Source organism: Hemicordylus capensis, chromosome 16 (genome assembly GCF_027244095.1).
Source record: "Hemicordylus capensis ecotype Gifberg chromosome 16, rHemCap1.1.pri, whole genome shotgun sequence".
NCBI classification, from domain to species: domain Eukaryota; kingdom Metazoa; phylum Chordata; class Lepidosauria; order Squamata; family Cordylidae; genus Hemicordylus; species Hemicordylus capensis.
This window is the reverse complement of record NC_069672.1, coordinates 5,516,876-5,524,632: the sequence shown is the minus strand read 5'-3', so window position 1 is coordinate 5,524,632 and position 7,757 is coordinate 5,516,876.

Here is a 7,757-nt window from a genome sequence, read left to right as displayed (position 1 = left end):
GAGTAAACCGAGCGTGGTCTAATCACGAGTCAGCCAAGCATGGTCTACTCGCGAGTAAGCCGAGGGTGGTCTACTCGTGAGTAAACCAACCGGAGTCTATTCGCATGTTGGCAGCTGGGGTCTACTCGTGAGTCGCTGACGGGTTGGTCTAACCGTCTAATCTAACCTTTTTAAGTTCTTTTTGTATTTTCTTACATCCATGTTTTTGGCAACTCTGTGCCACCCCAATATGATCTGGATTGCTTTTTGACCTGTTCTTGCAACCAGTGAGTGTTTTTACTGAACGGAACTAAGACTGAAGAAGTGTGTAGCATTTGAATGAATGCTATCTTGTTCTTTGCATTTTGCAAGCTTATCCGAGCTGATTTTTAAGCCAAAGAAAGCAGGCTTTTCCTCTGTTGCGCAGCATTTGAATGAATGCTATCTTGTTCTTTGCATTTTGCAAGCTTCTCCGATCTTAATTTTAAGCCAAGGAAAGCAGGCTTTTCCTCTGGTGCAACATGCCTCATATGTGCAGAAACTACGCCTTTTATCACCACGTGTAAGCTTGGACATTGCACGAATGAGCCGACGGGGTCTACTCACGAGTAAGCCAACCCGGGTCTACTAAACGGTACGCATAGCGTGGTCTACTCACGAGTAAACCGAGCGTGGTCTAATCACGAGTCAGCCAAGCATGGTCTACTCACGAGTAAGCCGAGGGTGGTTTACTCGTGAGTAAACCAACCAGAGTCTATTCGCATGTTGGCAGCTGGGGTCTACTCGTGAGTCGCTGACGGGTTGGTCTAACCGTCTAATCTAACCTTTTAAAGTTCTTTTTGTATTTTCTTACATCCATGTTTTTGGCAACTGTGTGCCACCCCAATATGATCTGGATTGCTTTTTGACCTGTTCTTGCAACCAGTGAGTGTTTTTACTGAGCGGAACTAAGACTGAAGAAGTGTGTAGCATTTGAATGAATGCTATCTTGTTCTTTGCATTTTGCAAGCTTATCCGAGCTGATTTTTAAGCCAAAGAAAGCAGGCTTTTCCTCTGTTGCGTAGCATTTGAATGAATGCTATCTTGTTCTTTGCATTTTGCAAGCTTCTCCGATCTTAATTTTAAGCCAAGGAAAGCAGGCTTTTCCTCTGGTGCAACATGCCTCATATGTGCAGAAACTACGGCTTTTATCACCACGTGTAAGCTTGCACATTGCACGAATGATCCGAAGGGGTCTACTCACGAGTAAGCCAACCCGGTTCTACTAAACGGTACGCATAGCGTGGTCTACTCACGAGTAAACCGAGCGTGGTCTAATCACGAGTCAGCCAAGCATGGTCTACTCGCGAGTAAGCCGAGGGTGGTCTACTCGTGAGTAAACCAACCGGAGTCTATTCGCATGTTGGCAGCTGGGGTCTACTCGTGAGTCGCTGACGGGTTGGTCTAACCGTCTAATCTAACCTTTTTAAGTTCTTTTTGTATTTTCTTACATCCATGTTTTTGGCAACTCTGTGCCACCCCAATATGATCTGGATTGCTTTTTGACCTGTTCTTGCAACCAGTGAGTGTTTTTACTGAACGGAACTAAGACTGAAGAAGTGTGTAGCATTTGAATGAATGCTATCTTGTTCTTTGCATTTTGCAAGCTTATCCGAGCTGATTTTTAAGCCAAAGAAAGCAGGCTTTTCCTCTGTTGCGTAGCATTTGAATGAATGCTATCTTGTTCTTTGCATTTTGCAAGCTTCTCCGATCTTAATTTTAAGCCAAGGAAAGCAGGCTTTTCCTCTGGTGCAACATGCCTCATATGTGCAGAAACTACGCCTTTTATCACCACGTGTAAGCTTGGACATTGCACAAATGAGCCGACGGGGTCTACTCACGAGTAAGCCAACCCGGGTCTACTAAACGGTACGCATAGCGTGGTCTACTCACGAGTAAACCGAGCGTGGTCTAATCACGAGTCAGCCAAGCATGGTCTACTCACGAGTAAGCCGAGGGTGGTCTACTCATGAGTAAACCAACCAGAGTCTATTCGCATGTATGGCAGCTGGGGTCTACTCGTGAGTCGCTGACGGGTTGGTCTAACCGTCTAATCTAACCTTTTTAAGGTCTTTTTGTATTTTCTTACATCCATGTTTTTGGCAACTGTGTGCCACCCCAATATGATCTGGATTGCTTTTTGACCTGTTCTTGCAACCAGTGAGTGTTTTTACTGAACGGAACTAAGACTGAAGAAGTGTGTAGCATTTGAATGAATGCTATCTTGTTCTTTGCATTTTGCAAGCTTATCCGAGCTGATTTTTAAGCCAAAGAAAGCAGGCTTTTCCTCTGTTGCGTAGCATTTGAATGAATGCTATCTTGTTCTTTGCATTTTGCAAGCTTCTCCGATCTTAATTTTAAGCCAAGGAAAGCAGGCTTTTCCTCTGGTGCAACATGCCTCATATGTGCAGAAACTACGCCTTTTATCACCACGTGTAAGCTTGCACATTGCACGAATGAGCCGACGGGGTCTACTCACGAGTAAGCCAACCCGGGTCTACTAAACGGTACGCATAGCGTGGTCTACTCACGAGTAAACCGAGCGTGGTCTAATCACGAGTCAGCCAAGCATGGTCTACTCACGAGTAAGCCGAGGGTGGTTTACTCGTGAGTAAACCAACCAGAGTCTATTCGCATGTTGGCAGCTGGGGTCTACTCGTGAGTCGCTGACGGGCTGGTCTAACCGTCTAATCTAACCTTTTTAAGTTCTTTTTGTATTTTCTTACATCCATGTTTTTGGCAACTCTGTGCCACCCCAATATGATCTGGATTGCTTTTTGACCTGTTCTTGCAACCAGTGAGTGTTTTTACTGAGCGGAACTAAGACTGAAGAAGTGTGTAGCATTTGAATGAATGCTATCTTGTTCTTTGCATTTTGCAAGCTTCTCCGATCTTAATTTTAAGCCAAGGAAAGCAGGCTTTTCCTCTGGTGCAACATGCCTCATATGTGCAGAAACTACGCCTTTTATCACCACGTGTAAGCTTGCACATTGCACGAATGATCCGAAGGGGTCTACTCACGAGTAAGCCAACCCGGTTCTACTAAACGGTACGCATAGCGTGGTCTACTCACGAGTAAACCGAGCGTGGTCTAATCACGAGTCAGCCAAGCATGGTCTACTCGCGAGTAAGCCGAGGGTGGTCTACTCGTGAGTAAACCAACCGGAGTCTATTCGCATGTTGGCAGCTGGGGTCTACTCGTGAGTCGCTGACGGGTTGGTCTAACCGTCTAATCTAACCTTTTTAAGTTCTTTTTGTATTTTCTTACATCCATGTTTTTGGCAACTCTGTGCCACCCCAATATGATCTGGATTGCTTTTTGACCTGTTCTTGCAACCAGTGAGTGTTTTTACTGAACGGAACTAAGACTGAAGAAGTGTGTAGCATTTGAATGAATGCTATCTTGTTCTTTGCATTTTGCAAGCTTATCCGAGCTGATTTTTAAGCCAAAGAAAGCAGGCTTTTCCTCTGTTGCGTAGCATTTGAATGAATGCTATCTTGTTCTTTGCATTTTGCAAGCTTCTCCGATCTTAATTTTAAGCCAAGGAAAGCAGGCTTTTCCTCTGGTGCAACATGCCTCATATGTGCAGAAACTACGCCTTTTATCACCACGTGTAAGCTTGGACATTGCACGAATGAGCCGACGGGGTCTACTCACGAGTAAGCCAACCCGGGTCTACTAAACGGTACGCATAGCGTGGTCTACTCACGAGTAAACCGAGCGTGGTCTAATCACGAGTCAGCCAAGCATGGTCTACTCACGAGTAAGCCGAGGGTGGTTTACTCGTGAGTAAACCAACCAGAGTCTATTCGCATGTATGGCAGCTGGGGTCTACTCGTGAGTCGCTGACGGGTTGGTCTAACCGTCTAATCTAACCTTTTAAAGTTCTTTTTGTATTTTCTTACATCCATGTTTTTGGCAACTGTGTGCCACCCCAATATGATCTGGATTGCTTTTTGACCTGTTCTTGCAACCAGTGAGTGTTTTTACTGAGCGGAACTAAGACTGAAGAAGTGTGTAGCATTTGAATGAATGCTATCTTGTTCTTTGCATTTTGCAAGCTTATCCGAGCTGATTTTTAAGCCAAAGAAAGCAGGCTTTTCCTCTGTTGCGTAGCATTTGAATGAATGCTATCTTGTTCTTTGCATTTTGCAAGCTTCTCCGATCTTAATTTTAAGCCAAGGAAAGCAGGCTTTTCCTCTGGTGCAACATGCCTCATATGTGCAGAAACTACGGCTTTTATCACCACGTGTAAGCTTGCACATTGCACGAATGATCCGAAGGGGTCTACTCACGAGTAAGCCAACCCGGTTCTACTAAACGGTACGCATAGCGTGGTCTACTCACGAGTAAACCGAGCGTGGTCTAATCACGAGTCAGCCAAGCATGGTCTACTCGCGAGTAAGCCGAGGGTGGTCTACTCGTGAGTAAACCAACCGGAGTCTATTCGCATGTTGGCAGCTGGGGTCTACTCGTGAGTCGCTGACGGGTTGGTCTAACCGTCTAATCTAACCTTTTTAAGTTCTTTTTGTATTTTCTTACATCCATGTTTTTGGCAACTCTGTGCCACCCCAATATGATCTGGATTGCTTTTTGACCTGTTCTTGCAACCAGTGAGTGTTTTTACTGAACGGAACTAAGACTGAAGAAGTGTGTAGCATTTGAATGAATGCTATCTTGTTCTTTGCATTTTGCAAGCTTATCCGAGCTGATTTTTAAGCCAAAGAAAGCAGGCTTTTCCTCTGTTGCGTAGCATTTGAATGAATGCTATCTTGTTCTTTGCATTTTGCAAGCTTCTCCGATCTTAATTTTAAGCCAAGGAAAGCAGGCTTTTCCTCTGGTGCAACATGCCTCATATGTGCAGAAACTACGCCTTTTATCACCACGTGTAAGCTTGGACATTGCACAAATGAGCCGACGGGGTCTACTCACGAGTAAGCCAACCCGGGTCTACTAAACGGTACGCATAGCGTGGTCTACTCACGAGTAAACCGAGCGTGGTCTAATCACGAGTCAGCCAAGCATGGTCTACTCACGAGTAAGCCGAGGGTGGTCTACTCATGAGTAAACCAACCAGAGTCTATTCGCATGTATGGCAGCTGGGGTCTACTCGTGAGTCGCTGACGGGTTGGTCTAACCGTCTAATCTAACCTTTTTAAGGTCTTTTTGTATTTTCTTACATCCATGTTTTTGGCAACTGTGTGCCACCCCAATATGATCTGGGCTGCTTTTTGACCTGTTCTTGCAACCAGTGAGTGTTTTTACTGAGTGGAACTAAGACGGAAGAAGAGTGTAGCATTTGAATGAATGCTATCTTGTTCTTTGCATTTTGCAAGCTTATCCGAGCTGATTTTTAAGCCAAAGAAAGCAGGCTTTTCCTCTGTTGCGTAGCATTTGAATGAATGCTATCTTGTTCTTTGCATTTTGCAAGCTTCTCCGATCTTAATTTTAAGCCAAGGAAAGCAGGCTTTTCCTCTGGTGCAACATGCCTCATATGTGCAGAAACTACGCCTTTTATCACCACGTGTAAGCTTGGACATTGCACGAATGAGCCGACGGGGTCTACTCACGAGTAAGCCAACCCGGGTCTACTAAATGGTACGCCTAGCGTGGTCTACTCACGAGTAAACCGAGCGTGGTCTAATCACGAGTCAGCCAAGCATGGTCTACTCGCGAGTAAGCCGAGGGTGGTCTACTCGTGAGTAAACCAACCGGAGTCTATTCGCATGTTGGCAGCTGGGGTCTACTCGTGAGTCGCTGACGGGTTGGTCTAACCGTCTAATCTAACCTTTTTAAGTTCTTTTTGTATTTTCTTACATCCATGTTTTTGGCAACTGTGTGCCACCCCAATATGATCTGGATTGCTTTTTGACCTGTTCTTGCAACCAGTGAGTGTTTTTACTGAGCGGAACTAAGACTGAAGAAGTGTGTAGCATTTGAATGAATGCTATCTTGTTCTTTGCATTTTGCAAGCTTATCCGAGCTGATTTTTAAGCCAAAGAAAGCAGGCTTTTCCTCTGTTGCGTAGCATTTGAATGAATGCTATCTTGTTCTTTGCATTTTGCAAGCTTCTCCGATCTTAATTTTAAGCCAAGGAAAGCAGGCTTTTCCTCTGGTGCAACATGCCTCATATGTGCAGAAACTACGCCTTTTATCACCACGTGTAAGCTTGCACATTGCACGAATGATCCGAAGGGGTCTACTCACGAGTAAGCCAACCCGGTTCTACTAAACGGTACGCATAGCGTGGTCTACTCACGAGTAAACCGAGCGTGGTCTAATCACGAGTCAGCCAAGCATGGTCTACTCGCGAGTAAGCCGAGGGTGGTCTACTCGTGAGTAAACCAACCGGAGTCTATTCGCATGTTGGCAGCTGGGGTCTACTCGTGAGTCGCTGACGGGTTGGTCTAACCGTCTAATCTAACCTTTTTAAGTTCTTTTTGTATTTTCTTACATCCATGTTTTTGGCAACTCTGTGCCACCCCAATATGATCTGGATTGCTTTTTGACCTGTTCTTGCAACCAGTGAGTGTTTTTACTGAACGGAACTAAGACTGAAGAAGTGTGTAGCATTTGAATGAATGCTATCTTGTTCTTTGCATTTTGCAAGCTTATCCGAGCTGATTTTTAAGCCAAAGAAAGCAGGCTTTTCCTCTGTTGCGTAGCATTTGAATGAATGCTATCTTGTTCTTTGCATTTTGCAAGCTTCTCCGATCTTAATTTTAAGCCAAGGAAAGCAGGCTTTTCCTCTGGTGCAACATGCCTCATATGTGCAGAAACTACGCCTTTTATCACCACGTGTAAGCTTGCACATTGCACGAATGAGCCGACGGGGTCTACTCACGAGTAAGCCAACCCGGGTCTACTAAACGGTACGCATAGCGTGGTCTACTCACGAGTAAACCGAGCGTGGTCTAATCACGAGTCAGCCAAGCATGCTCTACTCACGAGTAAGCCGAGGGTGGTTTACTCGTGAGTAAACCAACCAGAGTCTATTCGCATGTATGGCAGCTGGGGTCTACTCGTGAGTCGCTGACGGGTTGGTCTAACCGTCTAATCTAACCTTTTAAAGTTCTTTTTGTATTTTCTTACATCCATGTTTTTGGCAACTGTGTGCCACCCCAATATGATCTGGATTGCTTTTTGACCTGTTCTTGCAACCAGTGAGTGTTTTTACTGAGCGGAACTAAGACTGAAGAAGTGTGTAGCATTTGAATGAATGCTATCTTGTTCTTTGCATTTTGCAAGCTTATCCGAGCTGATTTTTAAGCCAAAGAAAGCAGGCTTTTCCTCTGTTGCGTAGCATTTGAATGAATGCTATCTTGTTCTTTGCATTTTGCAAGCTTCTCCGATCTTAATTTTAAGCCAAGGAAAGCAGGCTTTTCCTCTGGTGCAACATGCCTCATATGTGCAGAAACTACGGCTTTTATCACCACGTGTAAGCTTGCACATTGCACGAATGATCCGAAGGGGTCTACTCACGAGTAAGCCAACCCGGTTCTACTAAACGGTACGCATAGCGTGGTCTACTCACGAGTAAACCGAGCGTGGTCTAATCACGAGTCAGCCAAGCATGGTCTACTCGCGAGTAAGCCGAGGGTGGTCTACTCGTGAGTAAACCAACCGGAGTCTATTCGCATGTTGGCAGCTGGGGTCTACTCGTGAGTCGCTGACGGGTTGGTCTAACCGTCTAATCTAACCTTTTTAAGTTCTTTTTGTATTTTCTTACATCCATGTT